The sequence below is a fragment of the Grampus griseus genome (genome assembly GCF_964374135.1).
Source record: "Grampus griseus genome assembly, chromosome: 2".
Classification (NCBI taxonomy): domain Eukaryota; kingdom Metazoa; phylum Chordata; class Mammalia; order Artiodactyla; family Delphinidae; genus Grampus; species Grampus griseus.
Genome location: NC_139018.1, coordinates 38,737,715 through 38,752,218, shown reverse-complemented (window position 1 = coordinate 38,752,218; position 14,504 = coordinate 38,737,715).

Sequence of the window (14,504 nt, the reverse complement as noted above, 5' to 3'; positions counted from 1 at the left end):
TGTTAAAAGGATGAAAAGACATGCCATAGACTAGGAGAAAATATTTGCAAACCACACATCCAAAAACAGACTCACATTTAGAACACATAACTAATTCACAGAACTCAACATAAAAAAAATCAATTTAAAAAATGACAGATACATGAAAACACACTTTCCTGAAAAGGAAATACTGATGGGAAATAAGCACATGAAAAAATGCTGAACATCACTAGCTGTTAGGGAAATGTAAAGCCACCATAATTATACACCTATTAGGACAACTCAAGTGAAAAACAGCAATGGTACTGAAAGCTGGCAAGGATGTGGAGACACTGGATCTCTCACACATTGCTGGTAGGAATGTAAAATGGTACAGTCACTCCAAAAACACTTGGGCAGTTTCTTAAAATACTACACATACTCTTACCACACAACACAGCAATTTGCACTCCTGGACATTTATCTCGGACAAATGAAACTAATGTTCTCAAGGAAGCCCATACACAATTGATCATAGCAGCTTTGTTTGTACTAGGCTAAAAATGGAAACAATGAAAATGATCCTCGATGGTGAAACAAACTTCAATGCACTCATACTATGGAACACTCTGCAAAAATTAAAGGGAATAAGCTATTATTAATACATACAATAAATTGGGTGAATCTCTAGGGTATTATGCTGAATGAAAAATCTCAATCTCTAAGATCTCCTAATATGTGATTTTATTCACAAAACATTTGGAAATGACAAAATTATAAATACAGAGAACAAATTAGTAGTTGCTTGGGTGGGGGATGGTATGAGATGGCGGGGGGGGGGGTTGTGACGAACAGGCAGTAGCACAAGGGAGAACTTTGTGGTGGTAGAACAGTTCTGCGTTTTGACTGCAGTGGTGGTTACACCAAACTACCCATGAGAGAAAAAGACAGACCTATAAACACACATTGTGCCAATGCTGAATTCCTAGTTTTGATATTATACTATAACCAGGTAAGATGTAACAATTGCAGGAAAGTGGGTACACAGGACCTCTCCGTACTATCTTACAACTGCCTATGAATCTATAATTATTTCAGAATAAAAGTTTAATTAAAAATATCAGTGCTGGAATATATTGTTAACAATTTAATGTGCAGTTTGAATTGAAAAAAATGTCAACAGCCTTTGTAGCCCTATTCCCAAAGGGTAGTACTAAATGATGACGAATTTCATTCACTAACAGACAATAAAGATGGGGGGGGTGTCTTCTGCAATACTTGTGAACCTCTGGAATAACACTCTTCTAAATTAGAAAATAAAATGGTACATCTTTATTTATACAAGCCACACATTTTCAATCTAATTTCTATCCAATAAAATAACATGGTTTCCATAAACTTCAAATCTTAACCCATAATAGACTCTGGAAAAAACTTAGGTGATATGGTAAACTAACACATCTATGCTCAGAAAATTTCATGTGACAGGTCTGTAACTCTGTATAGGTTATTCTAACAACTTCAGCTCCCTTGAGCTGGGGCAGGGCTCACTCTTTGAACATTAGGTACGCCACTCAGGAGCATCATTTCCTTCTGTCCATCTGCTTTTTTTTTTTTTTTTTTTTTTTTTGCTGTACACGGGCCTCTCACTGTTGTGGCCTCTCCCGTTGCGGAGCACAGGCTCCGGACACGCAGGCTCAGCGGCCACGGCTCACGGGCCCAGCCGCTCCGCGGCATGTGGGATCTTCCCGGACCGGGGCACGAACCCGTGTCCCCTGCATCAGCAGGCGGACTCTCAACCACTGCGCCACCAGGGAAGCCCCCTTTTTTTTTTCAATACATTTGTTTATTTATTGGCTGTGTTGCCTCTTCTTTGCTGCGTGCGTGCTTCCTCTAGTGCAGCGAGAGGGGTGTACTCTTTGTTGCGGTGCATGGGCTTCTCATTGCAGTGGCTTCTCGTTGCAGAGCATGGGATCTAGGTGCGCAGGCTCAGTAGTTGTGACTTGTGGGCTCTAGAGCACAGGCTCGTAGTTATGGCGCAAGGTCTTAGTTGCTCCGCGGCATGTGGGATCTTCCCGGACCAGGGCTCGAACCCTTGTCCCCTGCATTGGCAGGTGGATTCTTAACCACATTGCCACCAGGGAAGCCCCCATCTGCTTTTCTGCTCACAGCTCTACACCTCTGTGAATATAAACTGAGGTAGACCTTATCACTGATCTTCCCATTTGGAAGTTTCAGGGTGATTCTTTCCACAATCAGCGTTTTCTCCGTTTCCTTCCTCACTCCTTCCACTTGTACTAAGTCCCTTGTATTATTTGTTGACCTCTGTGTACTCTCCTTTTCTAGGCATAGTAGTTTTATACATTATGAATCTAATGCATGTTTGTAGAATAAACTACTTTTGCACAATTACAGGGGAATTAAAATGGCACAGTTATGTATTGGTAATTCCACGTGGTCTATAATGTTGTTAGCACCATACCAGAACATAAAATCTTGGTTTCTTCATTTTAACTGTATTGCACCAAAAGGAATAAATTTAAAGAAACCTGAAAACACTGAGCCAGAAGATAGTCTCTCTAGTAGGGAGCCAGTGAGGTATTCAGATATTCCTTCAACATTTCACAGTGTTAACATTTAACAATGTTAAGGTAACAATCAATGTTTGTTTAATCAGCAAATGATTACTGAATATATTCTATAAGCATGGCTGTTTGCCAAGTTCTGAGGAAACAAGGGTGTCCAGGAGATACGGTCTTAGTCCTCACAGAATTAGGTCACAGAATCAGTCCAATGGAAATGGGATTTATTTTTGTAAATTAGTCAGAGCCAGTCTGTGCTTTATAAGCACAGAACAAGTATATTTAGAAGCATCACAGTCTGGGGTCCCAGGATTGTGTGGCAGTTTTCAATAGGCATCTTCTTTCAAAACTTCACTGTGGCTTGAGATGTGGCAGAGAAAAGTGAGCCAAAACACTTAGTTTGGAACAGTACTAAATCCCTCTAACTGCGAGCAGGTCTGTTCTGCTCAGAAGAGTCCAAGTTCTTTCCCATTAGGTTATTCTGGGAACAAACCCTAGCTAACAAGTCAAAAGAAAAAAATATTTTCTTTATAAATTTCCAAGAATGAGTTTGCAAAACAAACCAACAATAGTGGGCCAGTAAACTCTGTATTGCTGCATTTCCTAAGCTTGTGAACCAAACTAAGACTTTTCTAAAGAGAATATTGGTATATATTGATAGTATTGTTATATAGCCATGTCTCCTTGATTACAGAGCAAGAACTATCTTTCTATTTTAGTTTAACTAAAAAACAAACAAATAAACACACCAATAAAAACTACAGGCTGCTGAAGAATCTAGTGGATACAACCATCTAAGTGACTTATCTACAAAATAAAGAATTTGACAAAGTAAGTTTGAAAAGTAAACAGGAGGTGGTCCAGACACTAAGTTGCTTGGATTGGAAGGAATATATCTTACCTAGATATGCAGCTTTACTTTTTTAATAGACTTTATTTTGAGAGCAGTTTTCGGTTCACAGCAAAAGTGAGCAGAAGATACCGAGGTTTCCCATTACCCCCTGCCCCCTCACATATGTAGCTTCCACATTACCAACATTCCCACCAGAGTGGTACATTGGTTTCAACTGATGAATCTACACTGACACATCATTATCACTCAAAGTCCATAGTTTACATTAGGGTTCACGCTTGATGTTGTATATCCTGTGGGTTTGGTCAAACGTATAATGACATGCATCCACCATTATAGAATGATACAGAAGTTTCATTGCCCTAAAATTCCTCCGTGCTCCACCGATTCACCCCTCCCTGCCCCCTAGCCCCTGATAACCACTGATATTTTTTACTTTTTCCATAATTTTGCCTTTTTCATAATGTCATATAGTTAGATCATATAATAGGTAGCCTTTTGAGACTGACTTCTTTCAGTTAGTAATACACATGTAAGTTTCCTCCATATCTTTATATGGCTTGATAGTTCATTACTTTACCTTTGAGAGTTCTTATATTTTAATCAGACTTCATTCAGATAAATTCCTTCTGAATTTTTTTCAAAATCAGCTTTTGAGATAAACAAACTCTTTTGAGATTTAAGTCTTTGGCACCATAATTGTTTTCCAGCATCTACTAGCTGTATTTAGGAAATCATCTAAGCGGGTTCCTTGAAACAGTCAAACATTAAGCACTAAGATAGCTTTGTAACTTTAAGTTAGTACTTTCCCAAAGTGCTAGTCTCTCTTACCTCCCCTCAATTCACTAAAATACCTCAAAAGCATATACTCTTAGAGCTCATAAATCAATTAATTGGCATCCTATGAAGCTGAAAAATAGTGGCATTAAGAGACAAAGGAAAAGGTAAGAAATCTGAATGTTTTCTTAATGCAATATATTTGCACAGACATTTCACCAAAAAAGATACAGGAAGGGCGAATTAAAGATGCTTAACATCACCAGTCATTAGAGAAATACACATTTAAACCACAAAGAGATAACACTACAGACACATCAGAAAGGCTATCATCAAAAAAATTAATAATACTAGGCGTTGGAAAGGATGTGGTGAAACTGGAACTATCATATACATTGCTGGTGGGAATGTAAAATGGTATAGTAACTTTGGAAAACATTTTGGTATTTTCTTTAAAAGTTAAACGAACACCTACCATATGACCCAGTAATTCTACTCCTGGGCATCTACCCACAACAAATGAAAATGTACTTCCACACAAAGACTTGCACGCAAATGTTTAGAGGAGCATTATTCATAAAAATTAAAAAATGGAAACAATCCAAATGTCTATCAAATTGGTGAATGGATAAACAAAGTGGGATAAAACTGTACTCAGCGATAAAAATGAACTCATGACACGTACAACAGCATGAATTAGCCTCAAAAAAAACTGTCAATGAAAGAAGTTAGACACAAAAGCCTACATATTGTATGATTCTATTTATATAAAATTTCTAGTTGAAGCAAATCTATAAAACAACACATCAGGGCTTCCCTGGTGGCGCAGCGGTTGAGAGTCTGCCTGCCGATGCAGGGAACACGGGTTCGAGCCCGTGGGAGGATCCCGCATGCCGCAGAGCAACTGGGCCCGTGAGCCAAAACTACTGAGCCTGCGCGTCTGGAGCCTGTGCTCCGCAACAAGAAAGGCCACGACAGTGAGAGGCCCGCGCACCGCCATGAAGAGTGGCCCCCGCTTGCCACAACTAGAAAAAGCCCTCGCACAGAAACGAAGACCCAACACAGCAAAAATAAATAAATTAATTAATAAACTCCTACCCCCAACATATTCTTTAAAAAAAAAAAAAAAATCAGTGATTCCCCATGGCTTGGGGTTATAGTGAGGACTGACTATAAATGGGCCCAGAAAATATTTTTTGGATGATGGAAATGTTTTAGATCTGGATTATGGTGATGATTGTACAACTATATAAATTTACTAAAAATCATTGACTTATAATAAGTGAATTTTATGCTGTTTAAATTACACTTCAAAAAAGTTACTTGTAAAGGGGCAATAAAGCTTCTCCAATAGATCTTCATTGGGCAACAAAATTCTAATAGCAGACAAAATTCACTTGTATACAAAGTGTGAATCACTAGCAGGGGTAAGGGAGGCAAAATTGCTGGAGTCAAGAAATATTTCTAGGAATCACGTTATTAACAAAGAAATGAGAATGATAGCTATTTAGTTAATATAAGTTATTGTCTCCTAAGCTTATTCCACTCACATGAATATGATGTATACATGTGGTCATGCAGGAGCCATCACATTTAGTCCGAATTTGTAATAATAACAGTAATGGAAACACGAATGTGGGCAAGGCTCTCAATGTGTTTTTTCACTAACGTGCACACGCAAGCTCATATCTCTGCCTCTAAGCCCAGACTCTCCTTCCAAAGATTGTTTAATGAGTCAGTCAGAGCTCTGTACAACTTAGAAGGGAACGAGGAGGGTGATGAAGGGCAGGAATCCTAACATAATTAAAACAGGGTGCATTCCTCTAAAATTGTTAATAATGAGCCCAGAAAAGATATTTTTTGCCAACATTTATTCTATCTTCTACAATTTAAGCCTTAATGTACTAGGTTCTATCAAAAAAAAAAAAAGAAAGAAAAAGAAAGGGCTAATTTAATTTGTAATTTGAGAGATACTTGAGAGTTGTTTAGGAAGAGTAAGACGCGGAGATCACCTTCCTCCCCACAGATACATCAGAAATACATCTACACGTGGAACTTCTCCTATAGAACACCTACTGAACGCTGGCAGAAGACCTCAGACCTCCCAAAAGGCAAGAAACTCCCCACGTACCTGGGTAGGGCAAAAGAAAAAACAGAGACAAAAGAATAGGGACGGGACCTGCACCAGTGGGAGGGAGCTGTGAAGGAGGAATGGTTTCCACACAGTAGAAGCCCCTTCGCAGGCGCGGGCGGAAACTGCGGGTGGCGGAGGGGGGAAGCTTCGGAGCGATGGAGAAGAGCGCAGCAACAGGGGTGCAGAAGGCAAAGCGGAGAGATTGCCGCACAGAGATTCCCGCACAGAGGATCAGTGCTGACCTGCACTCACCAGCCCGAGAGGCTTGTCTGCTCACCCGCTGGGGCGGGCGGGGGCTGGGAGCCGAGGCTCGGGCTTCGGTTTTATCCCAGGGAAAAGACTGGGGTTGGCGGCGTGAACACAGCCTGAAGAGGGCTAGTACGCCACGGCTAGCCGGGAGGGAGTCCGGGGAAAAGTTTGGACCTGCCAAAGAGGCGAGACTTTTCTTGCCTCTTTGTTTCCTGGTGCGCGAGGCGAGGGGATTAAGAAGCCTGCTTAAAGGAGCTCCAGAGACGGGCGCGAGCCACGGCTATCACCGCGGACCACAGAGACAGGCATGAGACGCTAAGGCTGCTGCTGCCGCACCAAGAAGCCTGTGTGCGAGCACAGGTCACTCTCCACACCTACCCTCCCGGGAGCCTGTGCAGCCCGCCACTGCCAGGGTCCCGTGATCCACGGACAACTTACCCGGGAGAACACACGGCGCGCCTCAGGCTGCTGCAACGTCACGCTGGCCTCTGCCGCCACAGGCTCACCCCGTATCCGTACTCCTCCCTCCCCCCGGCCTGAGTGAGCCAGAGCGCCCGAAGCAGCTGCTTCTTTAACCCCGTGCTGGCTGAGCAAAAAACAGACGCCCTCAGGCGACCTACAGGCAGAGGCGGGGCCCAATTCAAAGCTGAGCCCCAGGAGCTGTGCGAACAAAGAAGAGAAAGGGAAATCTCTCCCAGCAGCCTCAGAAGCAGCGGATTAAAGCTCCACAATCAACTTGATATACCCTGCATCTGTGGAACACCTGAATAGACAACGAATCATCCCAAATTGAGGACGTGGATTTTGAGAGCAAGATATATTATTTTTTCCCCTTTTCCTCTTTTTGTGAGTGTGTATGTGTATGCTTCTGTGTGAGATTTTGTCTGTATAGCTTTGCTTTCACCATTTGTCCTAGGGTTCTGTCCGACAGATTGTTTTTTTTTAACTTTAAAAAAATTTTTTTCTTAATAATTATATTTGATTTTTTATTTTAATAACTTTATTTTTTCTTACTTTATTTCATTTTATTTTATCCTCTTTCTTTCTACTTTTTATCCCTTTTATTCTGAGCCATGTCGATGAAAGGCTCTTGTTGCTCCAGCCAGGAGTCAGTGCTGTGCCTCTGAGGTGGGAGAGCCAACTTCAGGACACTGGTCCACAAGAGACCTCCCAGCTCCACGTAATATCAAACGGCAAAAATCTCCCAGAGATCTCCATCTCAACACCAAAACCCAGCTTCACTCAACGACCAGCAAGCTACAGTGCTGCACACCCTATGCTAAACACCTAGCAAGACAGGAACACAACCCCACCCTTAGCAGAGAGGCTGCCTAAAATCATAATGAGGCCACAGACACCCCAAAACACACCACCAGACTTGTACCTGCCCACCAGAAAGACAAGATCCAGCCTCATCCACCAGAACACAGGCACTAGTCCCCTCCACCAGGAAGCCTACACAACCCACTGAACCAACTTTAGCCACTGGGGACAGACACCAAAAACAACGGGAACTATGAACCTGCAGCCTGCAAAAAGGAGACCCCAAACCCAGTAAGATAAGCAAAATGAGAAGACAGAAAAACACACAGCAGATGAAGCAGCAAGGTAAACACCCACCAGACCTAACAAACGAAGAGGAAATAGGCAGTCTACCTGAAAAAGAATTCAGAATAATGATAGTAAAGATGATCCAAAATCTTGGAAATAGAATAGAGAAAATGCAAGAAACATCTAACAAGGGCCTACGAGAAATAAAGAGGAAACAAGCAACGATGAACAACACAATAAATGAAATTAAAAATACTCTAGAAGGGATCAATAGCAAAATAACTGAGGCAGAAAAACAGATAAGTGACCTGGAAGATAAAATAGTGGAAATAACTACTGCAGAGCAGAATAAAGAAAAAAGAATGAAAAGAACTCAGGACAGTCTCTGGGACAACATTAAACACACCAACCTTCGAATTATAGGCGTCCCAGAAGAAGAGAAAAGGAAATGGACTGAGAAAATATTTGAAGAGATTATAGTTGAAAACTTCCCTAATATGGGAAAGGAAATAGTTAATCAAGTCCAGGAAGCACAGAGAGTCCCATACAGGATAAATCCAAGGAGAAATACGCCAAGACACATATTAATCAAACTGTCAAAAATTAAATTCAAAGAAAACATATTAAAAGCAGCAAGGGAAAAACAACAAATAACACACAAGGGAATCCCCATAAGGTTAACAGCTGATCTTTCAGCAGAAACTCTGCAAGCCAGAAGGGACTGGCAGGACATATTTAAAGTGATGAAGGAGAAAAACCTACAACCAAGACTACTCTACACAGCAAGGATCTCATTCAGATTTGATGGAGAAATTAAAACCTTTACAGACAAGCAAAAGCTGAGACAGTTCAGCACCACCAAACCAGCTTTACAACAAATGCTAAAGGAACTTCTCTAGGCAAGAAATACAAGAGAAGGAAAAGACCTACAATAACGAACCCAAAACAATTTAGAAAATGGGAATAGGAACATACATATCGATAATTACCTTAAATGAAAATGGACTAAATGCTCCCACCAAAAGACACAGATTGGCTGAATGGATACAAAAACAAGACCCATATATATGCTGTCTACAAGAGACCCACTTCAGACCCAGAGACACAGGGACAAAGACCAATATCACATTCAAGCTCCATATTATGGATATATTTGGCTGGATAATTCATTATTATGGGGGGCTATTCTATGCAATGAAGTATGCATTGCAGCATCCCTGGTCTCTACCCAGTAAACACCCATAGCACTTCTGCCCCAGTCAGGCAACCAAAAATGCCCCCAGAAATTGACAAATTTCCCCTGGGAGCAAAATTGCCCACAGCTGAGAACCAATGGGCTAAATAATCAATCCAAATTCATTAGAGTAGTCAAAAGATTGCATGAGAACTTTGAAAAAGTATAATGTCTCTCACCATCAAATTGTCCACATAAACTATAAATCTGTTGATACCTAGAAAATACAGAGTGAGTGTTTTGGAAAGTAAAGACATTTGCAAGAAGGAAAGTATCATTACTTCTGTTTTATTGCATCAGCAAACTCCAACATCAAGAACAGTGAATGAGGAAAATGAGTTGTTCTATACATTCAAACTGCATAAAAAGAGACTGATTTTTACTGCATGGCCGATCCCAATCTATACTAAATAAATTGGTTTTATTATGAAATATTAGTGACATGTCAAAAGACAAAATTCAAAATTTATACCCAATCAAATTTTATCACCACATTTGACTGCAAAGCCCCACAGGACACAGAGACTGTCACTAAATTAAACCATCAAAGTGAAAAGAGACACAATGTGCTCACTTCAGATGAGTAATGTTAGTTGATAGACATTAAAGTTCTCTTCAGTAAACTGAATTAACACTCTGTTCTAACTGCATCCTATTCACCTTGTTGGTGAGGGAAGAATCCACCATTCCAAATGGTACACGATGGTCAAATGCACAACACAAAACATTGGAAAGACAAAATAGCAGTTATAGTCACATATACTCACATTCTGGGGGAGAATGACACTGCATACCATGTACAGCCACACTGGGGTTGCAATCAGGAACAGAACAAGCAGGGGCCCTGGGGGGAAGGCTTTGTAGTAACAAGAGGGTGGGAGTGATCTTTGGTTCCCATATGAGGATGTGACCGGCTTGTTTGAAAAAACTCATGGGTTGGCAGGGAAGTGAATCTGTTTAGTTGAGGGCTGAGAGGAAGGCACTGTTCTGGCTGACAGAGAACCAGCCCGGTGGGGAGCTCTTCATGCTAAGTGGTGCTGGGAGGGTTGCACCTGTGGCAAGAATGGGACCTCGTGGTAACATCAGACAGGTGAAAGTGATGTGTGATGCCTCCTCATCTTAAAGGCAAACAGAAAACCAAGTGACAGGAATAGGTTTCCAGCATGAGTTAGCTGTGTTAAAGCTTTTCAAAACAGAAGTGGGTCTAAAAACAATAGACCTGAAAAATTCCAGCATGTTTTCAAGACTTTTTTCTTTTTGAACATTTTTATTGGAGTATAATTGCTCTACAATGGTGCATTAGCTTCTGCTGTAAAACAAAGTGAATAATCAGCCATATTTATACACATATCCCGACATCCCCTCCCTCTTGCGTCTCCCTCCCACCCTCCCTATGCCACCACTCTAGGTGGTCACAAAGCACCGAGCTGATCTCCCTGTGCTATGCGGCTGCTTCCCACCAGCTATCTATTTTACATTTGGTAGTGTATATATGTCCATACGACTCTCTCACTTCATCCCAGCTTACCCTTCCCCCTCCCTGTGTCCTCAAGTCCCTGCTCTACATATGCTTCTTTATTCCTGACCTGTCCAGAGGTTCTTCAGAACCTTTTTTTTAGATTCCATATATATGTGTTAGCATATGATATTTGTTTTTCTCTTTCTGACTTACTTCACTCTGTATAACAGACTCTAGGTCCATCCACCTCACTACAAATAACTCAATTTCATTTCTTTTTATGGCTGGTAATATTCCATTTTATATATGTGCCACATCTTCTTTATCCATTCATCAGTCGATGGACACTTAGGTTGCTTCCATGTCCTGACTATTGTAAATAGTGCTGCATAGAACATTTTGGTACATGACTCTTTGAATTATGGTTTTCTCAGGGTATATACCCAGTAGTGGGATTGCTGGGTCAGATGGTAGTTCTACTTGTAGCTTTTTAAGGAACCTCCATACTGTTCTCCATAGTGGCTGTATCAACTTACATTCCCAACAGTGCAAGAGGGTTCCCTTTTCTCCACACCCTCTCCAGCATTTATTGTTTGTAGATTTTTTTGATGATAACCATTCTGACTGGTGTGACGTGATACCTCATTGTAGTTTTGATTTGCATTTCTCCAATGATTAGTGATGTTGAGCATTCTTTCATGTGTTTATTGGCAACCTGTAGCTCTTCTTTGGAGAAATGTCTATTTAGGTCTTCTGCCCATTTTTGGATTGGGTTGTTTGTTTTTTTGATATTAAGCTGCTTGTATGTTTTGGAGATTAATCCTTTGTCAGTTGCTTCATTTGCAAATATTTTCTCCCATTCTGAGGGTTGTGTTTTCATCTTGTTTATGGTTTCCTTTGCTGTTCAAAAGCTTTAAAGTTTCATTAGGTATCATTTATTTATTTTTGTTTATATTTCCCTTTCTCTAGGAGGAGGGTCAAAAAGGATCTTGCTGTGATTTATGTCATAGAGGGTTCTGCCTATGTTTTCCTCTAAGAGTTTTTTGGTTTTTGTTTTTTTGGGGGGTTTTTTGCGGTACGCAGGCCTCTCACTGTTGTGGCCTCTCCCTTTGCAGAGCACAGGCTCCGGACGTGCAGGCTCAGCAGCCATGGCTCACGGGCCCAGCCGCTCCGCGGCATGTGGTATCTTCTCGGACCGGGGCACGAACCCGTGTCCCCTGCATAGGCAGGCGGACTCTCAACCACTGCACCACCAGGGAAGCTCTCCTCTAAGAGTTTTATAGTGTCTGGCCTTACATTTAGGTCTTTAAACCATTTTGAGCTTATTTTTGTGTATGCTGTTAGGAAGTGTTCTAATTTTATCCTTCCACCTGTAGCTGTCCAGTTTTCCCAGCACCACTTATTGAATATGCTGTTCTTCCTCCATTGTATATTCTTGCCTCCTTTATGAAAGATAAGTTGCCCATATATGCGTGGGTTTATCTCTGGGCTTTCTATCCTGTTCCATTGATCTGTATTTCTGTTTTTGTGCCAGTACCATACTGTCTTGATTAATGTAGCTTTGATATATAGTCTGAAGTCAGGGAGCCTGATTCCTCCAGCTCCATTTTTCTTTCTCAACATTGCTTTGGCTTTTCAGGGTCTTTTGTGTTTCTATACAAATTGTGAAAATTTTTTTCTAGTTCTGTAAAAAATGCCATTGGCAGTTTGATAGGGATTGTACGGAATCTGTAGATTGCTTTGGGTAGTAGAGTCATTTTCACAATGTTGATTCTTCCAATCCAAGAACATGGTATATCTCTCCATCTGTTTATATCATCTTTAATTTCTTTCATCACTGTCTTATAGTTTTCTGCATACAGGTCTTTTGTCCCCTTAGGTGGGTTTATTCCTAGGTATTTTATTCTTTCTGTTGCAGTGGTAAATTGGAGTGTTTCCTTAATTTCTCCTTCAGATTTTCATCATTAGTGTACAGGAATGTAAGAGATTTCTATGCATTAATTTGTATCCTGCTACTTTACCAAATTCATTGATTAGCTCTAGTAGTGTTCTGGTAGCACCTTCAGGATTCCTGATGTATAGTATCATGTCATCTGCAAACAGTGACATCTTTACTTCTTCTTTTCCCATATTGATTCCTTTTATTTCTTTTTCTTCCATGATTGCTGTGGGTAAAACTTCCAAAACTATGTTTAATAGTGTGAGAGTGAGCAACCTTGTCTTGTTCCTGATCTTAGTGGAAATGCTTTCAGTTTCTCACCATTGAGAATGATGTTGGCTGTGGGTTTGTCATATATGGCCTTTATCATGTTGAGGTGAGTTGCCCACTTTCTGGAGAGTTTTTATCATAAAGGGGTGTTGAGTTTTGCTGAAATCTTTTTCTGCATCTATTGCGATGGTCATATGGTTTTTCTGCTTCAGTTTGTTAATATGGTTTATCACATTGATTGATTTGCATATATTGAAGAATCCTTGCATTCCTGGGATAAACGCCCCTTGATCAGGGTGTATGATCCTTTTAATGTGCTGTTGGATTCTGTTTGCTAGTATTTTGTCGAGAATATTTGCATCTATGTTCATCAGTGATATTGGCCTGTAGTTTTCTTTTTTCGTGACATCTTTGTCTGGTTTTGGTATCAGGGTGTTAGTGGCCTCATAGAATGAGTCTGGGAGTGTTCCTCCCTCTGCTATATTTTCGAAGAGTTTGAGAAGGATAGGTCTTAGCTCTTCTCTAAATGTTTGATAGAATTCGCCTGTAAAGCCATCTGGTCATGGGCTTTTGTTTGTTGCAAGCTTTTCAATCACTGTTTCAATTTCAGTGCTTGTGATTCGTCTGTTTATATTTTCTATTTCTTCCTGGTTCAGTCTAGGAAGGTTGTGCTTTTCTACAAATTTGCCCATTTCTTCCAGGTTGTCCATTTTATTGGCATATAGTTGCTTGTAGTAATCTCTCATTATTCTTTGTATTTCTGCAATGTCAGTTGTTACTTACTGATTTGAATCTTCTCCTTTTTTTTCTGGCTAATGGTTTACCAATATCGTTTATCTTCTCAAAGAACCAGCTTTTAGTTTCATTGAATTTTGCTATTGTTTCCTTCATTTTCTTTTTCATTTATTTCTGATCTGATCTTTATGATTTCTTTCCTTCTGTTAACTTTGGGGGTTTTTTGTTCTTATTTCTCTAATTGCTTTAGGTGTAAGGTTAGATTGTTTATCAGAGATTTTTCTTGTTTCTTGAGGTAGGATTTTATTGCTATAAACTTCCCTCTTAGAACTGCTTTTGCTGCATCCCATAGGTTTTGGGTCATCATGTTTTCATTGTCCTTTGTTTCTAGGTATTTTTTGATTTCCTCTTTGGTCTCTTGGTTATTTAGTAGTGTATTGTTTACCCTCCATGTGTTTGTATTTTTTACAGGTTTTTTTTCTGTAATTGATATCTAGTCTCATACGTTGTGGTCAGAAAAGATACTTGATAAGATTTCAATTTTCTTAAATTTACCAAGGCTTGATTTGTGATCCAAGATATTATCTATCCTGGAGAATGTTCCATGAGAACTTGGTGTTGTTTTTGGATGGAATGTCCTATAAATATCAGTTAAGTCCATCATGTTTAATGTTTCATTTAAAGCTTGTGTTTCCTTATTTATTTTCATTTTGGATGATCTGTCCATTGGTGAAAGTGGGGTGTTAAAGTCCCCTACTAT